This window comes from Anser anser (assembly GCF_964211835.1).
Source record: "Anser anser genome assembly, chromosome: 12".
Lineage (NCBI taxonomy): Eukaryota > Metazoa > Chordata > Aves > Anseriformes > Anatidae > Anser > Anser anser.
The window spans coordinates 9,481,607-9,495,313 of NC_139733.1; the positions used below are offsets into that span (position 1 = coordinate 9,481,607).

The 13,707-nt window shown below is 41.2% G+C and overlaps 1 protein-coding gene across 1 annotated transcript in view; it reads right to left on the bottom strand.

The window, feature by feature from the left end:
- LOC310880496 (uncharacterized protein) overlaps positions 1-13,707 on the bottom strand; it is a 215,969-nt gene that overhangs the window by 17,347 nt on the left and 184,915 nt on the right. Inside the window, exons 45-49 of the mRNA XM_083796368.1 lie at positions 10,264-10,397; positions 9,046-9,245; positions 5,605-5,832; positions 2,900-3,688; positions 1,463-1,523 (exon numbers count right to left, since the gene is read on the bottom strand). The gene's annotated coding sequence lies outside the window, so the exon portion shown is untranslated. The remainder of the gene's footprint in view (positions 1-1,462; positions 1,524-2,899; positions 3,689-5,604; positions 5,833-9,045; positions 9,246-10,263; positions 10,398-13,707) is intronic.

The window sequence follows — 13,707 nt, forward strand, 5'->3', positions numbered from 1 at the left end:
TACTACATCTGAATTGCTGAATCCTGGCCTCTGGAGTGGTTAAATAAAACAAGTTTGTGGGACTGGCTGCTGTCTTACAAATGAACACCGACTCAGAAGAGCTCCCTACACTTGACCTGGAGAGTAAGGATGTGCAACTGCTGACAGCAAACAGAGGACATTTCTGTAGAAAAACATGTTCTAATCTACTTCTCCAGCAGTGCCAGGAAACATTAGAGGGTACAGTCCCACATTTGTGCACACACACATCCATGCTCTAAATACAGGTTGAATTTCAAATAAAAGGTTCTAGCCTTAGTGAAATCTTCTGTACTAACCTCTGCCCTTGCCTCCTGATTTATTGTAATTATATTTCTAATAGTTCTCAGTGAGGGAAACTTTAGCAACAGTTTTGGCTTTTGTTTTTTTATCCATTCTCCCCAAATCCACTTGTTTTTCAGATTCACTCAGGCCTTCTGTCACTGTCCAAAAAATCTTCTGCCCATCCTACAGCTTCCCATGAGTGGGGTCTTTGTGGCAATTTCTCTTGTCCATCCTCGTATTAGGTTAGGAGGCTCAACTTTTAAACATTTTCCCTTTGGTTGGGAACTGCCAGGTTAACCTCCTGACTGCTTCATTCTTACTCATTCATCTTCTAGTTTCCCACTTGAATGAGAAGCTTTTGCACATACCAATGCAAGGTATAAAAATAGGAAAAGTAGTTAAACTTGAATTGTAAAAAATATTACAGTACATTGCCAGCACTGGAGCTACTATTCAAAGATAGCTAGGTTTGGAAAGCTGTGTGGCAAGATGCCAGCAGCGTGCTCCAGCTTCACAGGAGAAAAGGAGAATGCTTTACTCAGAGATTCCCAGTTAACTTCACAGCTTGAAGGACTCTTTTCCCGCTTGAATTCAAGTACAGCTGCAACCTTCTAATCTATATTGTAGCAGGTTGTGGTACTTGCAGCCATCAGGAATAAAACATTTCTGAGCTTTTTTTCCTAATTCATAAGCAAACAAATTTTTGCAAATGTGCAAAACAAACAAGCTGATAATGTATATTTTCTGAACACCAATAACAGAGCTTTGGAAAAAAAATCATCCAGTAATGAGGTTCACAAGAATAGTGTCTTTGCTGTATTAATACCTGAACTATTCTGAAGCTTGGTAGAGACTCAGTTAAAACAAAGCATGACGTGGTATGAGCTAAGTAGGACTAATATATCTCCAAAACTGAAACCATATCAGATTTTTATACAAAAAGTAATTAACTTCTGGCACTTTCATTTCAGAATGCTGAGTTTGAAATCCCAGTGGGTTCGATTTTGAAGTGCAGAGCAACTGCCCCCGCAGCAAAATCACTTCAATATGTCACAGGTTGGGAACCTAAAGCCAACAGATGTTTTGGAGAAGCTAATCAATAAAGCTATACCAACAGTTAGATCAAGAAGAAATTATTCCAGCTGAGAGATTGACTTACATCTTTTTTCCTATGAACAGTCAGCAATTTTATCTACGTGCAATACAAAGAGACAGATTTCCTGCAAATAAAGGAAAAGTGGTTAGATTTTGTTACATTGGGATAAATCTAAGAGGATTTACTATCAAATTCACCAAAAAAAAATCTGGCCAGGAATTAATGAAAGAGGAGATGTGGCAGATGGTTGTGCTCACGGAGCAACATGGTCCTATCTACATTTTCTTCCACTGAAAGGAAGCATTCAACAATAAAAAAGGAGGCTCCTGGAAATGAATTTGGAAACTTCTCAGAATAATCTACTTAACACAAGGAATACAGAAGAATTATTTCCAAATGGGGATTTGACATTTACACTAGCAGGAATAATATATCTGGTAAGACTAGGGAGTTCAAACATACAAGAGCTGTTAATATTTCCATTTCAGTACCTAAACTTGTCACCAACTGGGGGTAAAGAAAGCTCCATGGCATTGCATCACACTTAATTAAAAAAATTATGGGAGGTCTAAAAGGGAAAAGAGTAGTGGGGAAGGGGCAAGGGATGGATTATTCTTTTTTTTTTCTTTTTTTTTTTTCCCTGAGTTCATCCATCACTGGTTACAATTATAAACAAAAAATCAAATTAGTTGCACCAGTGGTCTGTTCAAACCTGACAATTTCTGTATTTCTAGTTTAGATAGGAGGAGAATCAATGAAAGTTTTACAAAGGTAAGTTAAAGACAAAGCTTACAATGCAGAGTGCTCAATCTGTCTGCCAAGGCAAGGTTCAGCCTTACAGGAGTCATTAAGGTTAATGCAATCTATACTGATGTGACAGTAAGATGCTCTATTTTCATTACACCAGAAAGCAGCTCTGATTCACTGTGGTTAGGGCTAATTGACAGTTTCCAAATCACACAGTGGTAATTGTTTACAGTTGTAGAAAGAGAGTATATCGTTTTCACTGCTGGTATACTTGATACATTTATCCACTTAACCTCTCTCACTTAATTCCCTTTGATATGTGGAAATAAGAAATAATTGAATCCTAGTATCTTTTGACATTTACCTTTCAGTTAAGAAACTGCTTTGCCTTGTAACCAGGAATTCAGGTCAGGGAAAGCTTGAACACGACTGCCTCTTCCTTCTGAGAATGACCACCTGTGCCCAGGGAGGTTGTGGAGTCTCCTCTGGAGATATTCAAGGCCCATCTGGACACCTACCTGTGCAACCTGCTCTAGGGAACCTGCTTTGGCAGGGGGGTTGGACCCAATAATCTCTTGAGGTCCCTTCCAACCCCTACAATTCTGTGATTCTATACCAGCTCATCCAGCTACTTGACTCAGTTTGGACAAATCAAAAGTATAGACACTGGCTCCAGAAAGTTAGAAGACACATTAAGAATGGCACAAGTTCCCAAGAACAAAGTGTGTGCTCAGTCTGACTCATCTGTCCTACCTCCTCATCCTGTTCTTAAGATACTTGCTTGTAGCAGCCTCTATTGTATGTGTTCTCAACATCCATTGCTATCCTGGGAAGAAGTCTGGTACTCCGTTGTCATTGCTGAGCATCAGAAGGTCCCACACATAAGGAGAAAGACCTACTTCAGGACAGCTCTTCTTGTGAGGACAGACTGATGCAGGACTTGGAAGAGGCAGTGGGTAAGTTGGGGAAAGAACCAGAGCAGAGGGAAGCCCTGGATGCTGCATGGTTGAGGTGTGGCAAGAGAAGCCCCTGTGAATGAGCTCAGCTTCCATGCAGGGTACGGACCACAGGTGTCCAGCAGCTTCAGGGGCTTTATCCAGTCATTCCTTGCATTTGCAATTTAGTAGCTCCAGAAAGGTACTGGTGCAATACAGCTAGAGTAGGTCTCTGTAATCTTCAAAAGCAGCAGTTTAGAAGCCACGCTCCTCAAAACAACCCTCCGCCAGGCTCATGCAGGACATTGTATAACATGGTCCCAGTTTGTGCAGCTTTCCATGCAGAATGGAGAATGCTTTCGAAGGACTGTGCCATTTGGAAGCTTTCACAGACAAGCACATACTGAGGGACCAACAGAGCTGGTTATTTAAATGCCCTCCTCCATGGAGGTTTTCTAATTTGATTTGGAGATCCTGCTGACAGCACTTCCCTGTAAGAGATTTGCCTCAGAAGAGCGATCCATTCCAGGGGCTTCCACAGATACAGACAGCCAATGCTTGATGAAGCCCATTTTCTGCACAGCAAGAGGGGGCATGCTTTCACCTCCTGGACAAATGATCAAATGGTTAAAAATAAAAGAATGAAGTAAAGTATCCATTTATGCATTAATAGCCAACAACTACTAGGTAACAAGGAAATAAGATGGAGACAGTTTAATAAGGCAGGGCTAGATGTGAACATTGCTAATGCAGAAAGGTACTTTTAAAAAAAGACTTAGAGATAGCAGTTGTCATCAGTAGAGTCAAATATATTTAACTAGTATAGAATCTAATCCTCATATGAAATATAATGAATTCTGCACGAAGTAAATGAAAAGCAAACGTCTTACAGGCTCCCTGAGTGAGCCTGGACATTTCATGGTTTGTAAAACTGACTGTCTTGGTATTTGATGCGATGGCGGTCACAGGTTCTGACGCACTTTTTGACAGTGAGCAGTGCTGTGATGCGTCAGGACAGAAAAGCTTGTAGTCAGCTGGATCTCTTCATTTGTTTCACACATTTTATAAACTTTAAAATGAATTTAGGAAATGCATCAGCTATTAAGGAAGGTACCATGTGATGCTGCACCTGCTGAACTAGGTATTTCATGTTATAATAAATGCCATCGAGACTCAGATATTCATAAAATAAAAAAGGAAGGGGTAAAATCAAGTGCATGCAGACAGGTCCATTAAGTACTACCTGGTACATAATAGGGTGCAATACTGAGAAAAAAATAAACCGTCAGATTTTGGAAGTTACAAGATAGAACCCAGCCACAGGGCCAGCCACTAAATCCAGTGAGACGCTGAAAGAGATTATTAGTTTGGGGGAAGGTCCTAAAAGGTACTAGGCTCAATACTACAAAAGGAAAAAGAAAGAAAAAAAAAAGTAATTTCAGAGGGTGTTTCAGTGGCATTTGTGATGACAGTGAAAAAGTTAAGTAAGCCATTGCTGAAGGACAAAGTTAATTTGCTAAGTCTATGAGTTAAGGTGTTGTCTGTTTGCACAAGAGGTCTCTGAAGCATCCATACACACTTCCTCCAGCTACTGCTTAATGAATCCTGCAATTTTCTTTCCACGTGAGGCTGCAAACATCTGTAATTCACCGTCTTTCTCAATACATGTGAGTTTAGCAATTTCTGCTGTCTTAGAGCCGGTTATAGTGTTTGCCAGAAAAATGCAGCTCTCTTACAACACAGAGCTGCTTCTTCCAAACACGGGTGTTTTCAGAAAGTCTGTTTTAAAGCAGTAATGGGGATGGCAGTGGGTCCAAATCATCTAGGACCCTCACCATCTTGTGGCTGTGTTCCCACATCTGCAGGGTCTCAGACTGTACCTGTTCCTCACCAAGGCTGTGCTTTATTCCTCCGTTATTTTAGGAACCCTGAATCAATGAATTGTTCAGGAGGTTGTAATGTCTGAAACTTCAAAATGTGTAAATCTACTTAGTTTCAGTACCTAGGTCTGACAATAACTTCCTTCCTCTGACCAGAGTTATGATCTCTTGTTTTACACACTTAGCAAAAAATAGGATGACTACTGCATCCTTTGAAACTTCCACCACATCCCATCCCTGAGTCCTAACTTTGGACTTCCAAAGCTTAAGGCAGCAACCAGTGGAAAATATTATGAGAAAACCAGTTCTTTAATGGCCAAGAGACGAAGTACTTAAGGAGTCCTGTCTATTGCTAGCTGCAGTTAAAGCTCTTGTTCTGGTCTAAGATGAGGATCTTGCCAGGGACAAGGTGCCAGCTCCCTTCTCACTCAAGCTGAGGGCACTACTGATGTCTTTATTCAACAGTCTGATTTGACACACCAAGCCAGTTGCAGCCTATACAAACATGACAGAATGGGCTATACTTGGAAGTGCTACCCCAGAAATGCATTCGTTTTTTCATTTGCTTTTACTGTTAGCAAATTGAAAGAAGCAAAAAAAAAAAAAAAAAAAATCCTTCAATTAGCACTTTGCCTTTACTTGCCTGAAGAAGAGGAGTGATGCCTACGGCATCCTACGCGACTCAGCCCAAGTGATACAGGACAGCAACACAGACAGGATGCAGTGGTTTGTCTGCTCATCCTTCCTTGGCTATATGGCACTTTCTGCCATCCTTTCTTTTGTCATCTTCAGCCTGGGAGTCTCTTGAGTCTGTGCAGTTGCTTACTGACATGAAGGGGCTGCCAGAGCCATTCAAGGACTGTTGGTGCTACTGGAAAACAAAATAAGTCTCATCAATGATTAACAAAGAAGGCACTGAACAGACACACCTGCAGAATTACTGTCAGGCCCCAGGTTATAGCTCTGGACTCAAAACTAGGTTGGACTTTCTGTTTAACTGAAACGGTGTAGGAGGTTTGCATGTTTGTGCAACAGCTTTCTCCCGCTATTACAGGGCCTTGCATTATATTGCTGTCCTAAGTAGGCAGAATGGAAAGTTATTTGAAAGAATATTGTTGTTTGTGGTGGTTTTTAATATGTAATTGAATTTCTATGCAAAGGAAGCATTTGTTTTCTCTTCCCTAACACATCTTCCTTCCCGCTCCAACTTGGTTAATTGAACATTAACAAATTTTTGTTTGGTTGTTTTTAGGAATGTCAACAAATATCTGATACGTGTCAGCAAATCTCACAACTCACTATTTCTGTGAGATACTTATCAGTGACATCTTCCACTTCTCTGCCTTGCTAAAGTTCCCGGCAAAATCTACGTGGCTCTGGGGGTCTTTGATATTGTCCCATGCTAAAATAGTGGTGGTAATTAGACCTGGTGGTAATTAGACCTGTCAATAAGTACTGGAGCTCACTGAACTGAAATGATGTAAACAGAGGCTTGTCAATGCCACCTCTCTATGGCTCAGGCAGAGCTCTCCTGTCATGAGCCAGCGGCGTGGTGGGGTTCGGGCCTAGCAGGGTTTGGGCCTGGCTGACCCCCAGGCTCTGCCCACACACTCTGTGGTGCCCAGGACCCCCAGCCCTCTAACCAGAATCCTACTGATACTACAGTGGTTTATAAAAGCCTGGAAGGCTGCTCTGGCACACTAAGGAGATGCGGTTGTAGCTTCACCGCTCTGGAGGGCTCCCTGGCGTGACGGGCCCTCTGGGGAGCAGCAGCACCAGCTGTAGCGCAGCTGTCTGCACGCACCAGAGCCATGCAACCACCCGCACACAGGTGGGAGCCTGGGGAACGGCGCCCCTGTGCAGCTGGGGGGCACAGGGTGGCTGAGCATAACACACGGCACTGCTCTGCGCCTCTGATGCCAGCTGGGCCCAGAGCCACCGTCCCAAACCCAACGGGAGAACGGAGGTGGGGGTGACGCGTACAGAGGTTGTGCGTAGCCCCTGGAAGCAGTGTAGCCAAAGTGCTTCGCCTGAGCTTCAGAAGAACAGCAAACAGCACAAAACCTGACAGCTGGATTTTGTGGGCATGTCTGGATGCAGAGCCAAACGACAGAAAATGGAAAAGCAGAGTTCAGACCCTTCTCAGGTGTTTTCCTGCCACGGGGAGGGAGGTTCCCAGCAGGTCAACCTGAACGCCCCAGTCACAGACAGAGGGGTGAAAACACAGGTCCAAATTGTCATGTACTGAGGTCTGAAACAGAACCTTGTGTTGAATACTCAAAATTTGAAGAAAATCTAAAAACTGACACCTTGGTCAAACCCTGCACCTTGAAGTCACCTTTAATGGAGCGATTCTGTTAGTGGACAAATGGGCTGGCAAAGCAAATCAGCTGCAGATTTTCATACAGTTTTGCCAGTTACTTAGGGGTTCATTGGAGCAGTCCAATGCTCAGACACAAACAAGACAGAAGCAGTTCAGGCTTTGCAGGGTTCATCATATTCTCCCCCAATACCTTTTCTCTCTCAGGCCTGGGATTTGTTAAACTTGCATTGCGCTACACATTCCTGAGATCCGCAGTGGCTGCTAGAGCTAAGCTGAGCATTTCAGCAGCTCATCCTCTTCCCAAACCATATAAAACTTCCCAAGCTTGAGCAGTTTTCACAATTCGTCTCAGGTCTAGCTAAACACAAAGTGTCACATTTTCATTTTGACACCACCAGATGCCTGGCCCTGATACACTATGAGATGGAAACTGCTTTTCTGAGTAGAGTTTCACTCTGAATTTTTGCAGGTGCAGACCCAAGTATATTTTTAACACAGTGGAAACTAAATAAGTTAAGTCTCAAGGGTGAGTCTGCTGGGTTAGCACAGCTTCAGTATGTCTTGATGTTTAACACTTTTGGTGTTTTTATTCAAGGTAGCTCGAAGCAAATTCTGGCAAATCCATAGCAAATGCAGAGTTTGCCCATGGAGCACCTCCATTCTTTACAATCAAAACACAGACTGCAAGAACTTTCATAATCTTGGGCAAAAATCGTGTATGAAAGCTGAAGCTAAGAGCACCTGTCACTGCAGTGGCCTCATTGGCAATGTCTATGCTCTGATCTGCCTCAAATACAAACCAGTAATCTAAGCTGGGCATTGCAAGCACTGTCTACATGTGAGAAAGAGCAAAGCTCTTTCTTGTGTGAACTCCTTTGATGAATCCTGTTTTGATTCAGTCTTCTAGGAAGTGAGCGCCTCTAAGACAATTTGCTTACACTGCTTTGTCAGCAAGGCTCTCAGGGTGGTTATGGAAATTCCAACTTTCAATAAATAAAATAATTATATTTGAAAAAGGAACCCAAAAGTAAATTATACTGTATTTAACTAAATAAAGGTATTTGTGTTGGATCTCATGTAATCCCACCAGCAACAACAAATGGGTAAAGAAACATGATAGGTGAGATTTTCATAATTTCTTAAGCTATTTCCAATGCATTGATATTTTTCTTTGCGATTTCTTTAACAGGTGGAGAAAAAAAAAGAAGAAAAGTCAACAGTGACAGCTGAGACACCATAATTAGTGCAATTTGGCTGATGGAAGTTTGCAAGGATACAGCGTGCTTTTATCCTATGGTCTATGTTCCTCTGTGTACATACAAGGTAAGGCTTTTGGGCTTTTCTCGCAGTTCATTTGTACAGACACAAGTACAGTGAGCAACCACCCAAACTGGTAACACATTTACAGAAAAATGCATATACTGAAAAGAAAATCAGATAATCAATGTGAAAACAACCTCTGTAAGCCTTCCAATCAATGATCTTTACATTACTCTTTCCTCTAATCACATTGGACTTTAATAAAGACTCTCTCTCCCCAGAACACACAGTGTCCATGTAAGCTAAATACTTATCTTTGCCTGTATCCCCCTTTCCCTTCCAAACTACAGCACACTGATCAATAATTGCCATCGAGCCCCCTATATATACAATAGCTTTAGATCTAAAATAAAGCTTTTGGAAAACCTAGCATCTTCACATGAAATTCTGTGAAAAAACTTCCATATATATAGTGTCACTACCTGAAATAATGAGCCAAACCTGAAAATAGAGATAACTGGAGACCCTTTGAAGCTTGGAAAGCAGCTAGCAACCACGTGCACGGAAGGCTCAGCTTCCCAGATGGTGACGCTTGCAACATCTTTGCTTGGCTTCGCTGATGAGCTCCAGCCACACATCTCTGACACTTCGTGCAATTCCCACTACCAATGGTTTTTGTTTTATTCCTGCTTCAACGTTCACTGAGGTTTTTAAAACAAGAACATAATGAAGAGAAAATATTTATATGCAAATATTTGCATTCATACATACACTTAGCTGTTTGTACGTGAGGAGTTGTTTCCTGCGTGAATAAAAACCTTGCAAACAGACATATCAGTGAATATTATCATAATGGAGAAATCCTTCAAAACAAGGATTACAAATAGAGTTGAGTTCAATATAAGTTTATATTCAATAGCCAAAAGTCACTATTCTTTAGGAGGTCACAAAAAGAAATGCTAACTAACTCTTTTAAGTATTGAAACCATTCCTCATCAGGAAACCTGAACTAAAAGCATTCAACCTAGCACTTCCATTTTTGACCTTTCCTAACTGATAAATAATGCCTGCAGCACAGATTAATATCCACCATATATGCGAGAATACCATATACGTCTGCTAGTTACTTCATATGTGCTGTTTTTCCTCTCCTCTGGTGCCCTCTCTGCTTTGAATGTGGTTTTCATTATTGCTCTGTAAGTGTTTTGTACTAAAGCATTGGTGTACACTTGTTCTCTGAGCTTGGCTTTGCTGCACTGATTATATTAAAACCTTTACAATTTACAAAGTGTTTGGATTCATTTGGCCTATCCATTTTTGCCACCCTACAAAAGGGCTGAAATGAATGAATCAATTTTTAAAACAAATAGGACTTGACAGCAGAGACATAGATTTGTGTGAATGGCAAAAGGTGCCTAATTAAGAGCTCTGGGGATGATGAGGCTTTTATTTCTCTAATGAAAAGGAGCTTTGTGAGTTTGCAAGTATTCTCCAGCTCCAGCAGGATGGATCTCTCCTCTGGGGAGAAAAAGACAATTCATTTTTCATGCCTCCACTGAGCTATTGGCATCCATTCTGCCTTCTGGGTCAAAGCTTTCAGGTGACCACCAGTTTCTAAATGCTGAAACAAATACCTAGAAGGGATGTTCTCACTTTCCAGACAGCACAGAGCAACCGTTTCTAAAAATCAAAGTTTCTCACTGATGTCCCCTAATGTACCTGGTATTTTCTCTCTAAAAAACGGAAAGATCCCAGTTCCATGTTGTGTATGTTCTCCAGACATAATGGCAACACTGTGGTGTTGGATATAAATTAAACTGATTAGCCAAGCACAGTGGTCTCCCCATTGTCTTCTGTAATAAAAATATACAGAACATAAAATAAAATGTTAATGGGCAGTATTGTGCTAACTATTGTACTGCTATTAGGAAACCAAGGAGGAGGTGGCTGTGACCAGTAATGCAGCTTGCTGTGAGCACTGCCGCTCATTTGAAGCCCCCCCAGTGGGAAAAGGCAGGGTGTTTCTACATCTGATTACTCCTTGTACAACTAATCTGGGTTTGCTTAATCCTCACCCACAGAGCGCTACATGCATCTGCTTTAGAAGTCTGTTGGAGTATTTTAGTGGGTGCTAAAACCAAAGAAAGAGCCCTTAAAGCAGCAGCTTTACTTTTATTTTATATATATTAATAAAGAAACAGGACCATATGAAAACTGGGGAGGACTTGTGGCTGCTTCAGCCTTCAGTTGTTCTATTGTGCCACAGCAATTACTGCGCTAGCGTGGGGCAGGCACCAGGAAGAAACCAAGCTGCTGGGTTTCCATCATCTTCACAGAACTTTTAAAGACCTTCTGGAAAGTGTTATAATACCAGCATCCAAACTGAGCCTGTGCTTTGCAGAAAGTTTAGTTGTACTGTTCCATGAGCAACGTAACAGTCTTATTTACAGACCCTGGATGAGGCTGGACTTCTTAGCCCAGGAGAGTGCTTTAAAGCACTCTCAGGCTCCTCATAGTCTTTCAGCTGGTGTTGTTCTCTAGTCCTCCATCATTTCTCACGAAACTTTGTCGTCTCGATTATTTTGTTTTAAAATGAGATAAGCCCAAAATCCCAATACCCCTTTGTGTGCCAAATGTTCCTTGGCGCACACGTGGCAAAGTGCATCCAACACTTTTTTGCCCTCAAGCAGCACTGCAGGGACCCACAGCCTTCAGTGTGGCAGTGCACGCACAAAATCAGAGACAGATGAGGAAAGCAGGAGCAAAGTTAAACATGCTCATTTTCCTCAGAAAAATCACGAGTTAGTGAGGATTTGACACAAGTTACAGATCTTTAGTAATGCCTGAGCTCGACCTGCGTACAGCAAAGCACTGTGTTGCTGTGTGAAAGAAGTCCTTACTGAAGAGCATCCCAAAGCATACGCCCATGCCCTGGCACTGAGCAGCCGGCAAGTTTCAGGCAGGAGACAAACAGGGCAGAGCCTGATGCAGAATATTTGTGTGCTGTGGACATACTTAAAGGCATACTTGTGTGGACAATTCAGTCCATGCAAGTGAGCAACACTGGCCATTTTGGCCATTGTACCCATTAAGACAGGTTGGTCACATCTGATGCCACCTTTTAAGTCTCCATAGGCATTAGGGAATCTGGACCAGAAATCACAGACACAATGTCTGTGCTTTAGTCTGCCCTTATTCAGAGAAAAATCATAGTTATGCCTAACAATGAGAAGCAAAGAATAAAGGCAAGCGGAAAAAAAAGCATTTCCCCCATATTCAAGAAGCAGTGCGGCTGCTGAAGCTGCAAAACCAAGCAAAGATCTCAACGAGAACATACAAATGCAATCTCTGCAAGAGTCTGCACACAACAGTGGATGCTCTGCATCCAAATAAGAGCAAAATGGCAACGTCCCAGGCAAGGATGCTTTCATCTAGGAGTGTAGTACATAGAAAACAGAGCAGAGCTTGTTACCCACCCACTTATAAAATATTAGAGGTAATGAACCTAAACAAAGCATCTCATTTTTCCTGGCAAACAAAAAAGAAAATCATTTTAACTAAACTGGCTTAAGTGAAACATGAGGAGTTGCTGCCAGCAATCCAATTTAGGACTTTACTTTTTTTTTTTTTCTTTTTTTAGTTCATAACCTTTCAAATGTGCCTGCTCAGGCTAACTCTCTGGTGAGCAGGACTGTTTATTTCACTGGACGTCTTTAAAGCTCAGTGGGGAAAGTTTGTATTTCTTCCGATTTTCTCCATGATAAAAACATCCAGATAGGTAGAAGGTTTGTAGGACGGAAGAGGACAGACAGAGCTGCTGTTTCAGCTTATAAAAAAAGGGCAATCCTTTGATTTTATATATTTGTATACCCCACACAAGCATCATTAGTACTGGAAAATAAAGAGAAAGAACCTGTCTACAATTTCGATCTTCATATGCAAGTTTGCCCTTAACTGGGTGGGGATAACTGTAAGTTAACTATATGCTCCAAAAGCCTCAGAAAGGTTAAGATTTGCTGTATTGTGAGCTCAAAACACAGCAGCCATTTTGGCTGAGGGTAAATGTAGTTTAGAACTGCCCTATTTCTAAAATACAACAACTGATGTTCAAAACCTTCAAAAATATGTATATTTTAAATTTCAGTAAATACATAGCTAGAAATTTATCAGGAAGAAATACTTCCACATACCTCCAAAAAACAGGAGTAAGTCTCTTATAGAAGTTACCAACCCACTGTGGTTCTGAAATGCAGACTGCAAAATTAAAATTACAGCCAGATTTTCATATATATATGTAAATACTTGCACTTTTAAGTAGTGACTTGGAATTTGCATAAAAGCCTCCAAAGCAAAAACGTTGGAGATCATATTAAATAGTAGTATTAACGATCTTCATGATGTGCTCTGAATACCAAAAATGAGTTGAATTTGAAATATAACCTGAAAAATTCAAAGTGGATCCAACGTTAAAAATGAAATCTTGAATAACAATTCATACAACGCTGAAAAGTAACATGCTTAAGAGCAGGTAAGACAAGGGTCTGTTGGGAAAAACCTTTCAGGTTTCATTATAACTATGAATCTCCCCTTGTGCTGTCTGGAAGGCCTGATGAGACCTGCAAGTCTTTCAAAACTAATATTGGTTAATTTATGGTTTCACATACAACAAACATTTTTGCATGCATTGGCAAATAAGTCAGTCACATTTCAGTAGTGATGACTGAATTCATGATTTTTCAGGTTGACTGAAATTGAAATCCTTGAGTTATGTTTTGATTTTCAGAAGATTTTTTTTTCAGGATTAAGTCTAAAAGCTGTAAATCAAGACCATTTTTTATACCATGCAAAACAGTCAGACCTGCTTCTCCTGCATATCCTACCATCATAGAGACCTCGTCTAAAGAGGTTTACAGCATCCCATTCTGGTGTTGCTTAAGTTACAGCAAACATGAAAATAACAGCGGCAAATGGAGGAAGAAAAGTGGGCTGGGTTGAATTAGGATGGTTGATGCGATAAAAGAAATTGCCAAAAGAAATTGATGTGCTAGAAGAAAGTGGAAGTTGGTGCCAAAATTATTTGAATCAGTTTTGGAATTTTCATCTGTATTTGCACAGGCTGCTTCTCACCCAGGGAGGAGTGGTGCAAGCAGTGCTTGCTTGCTT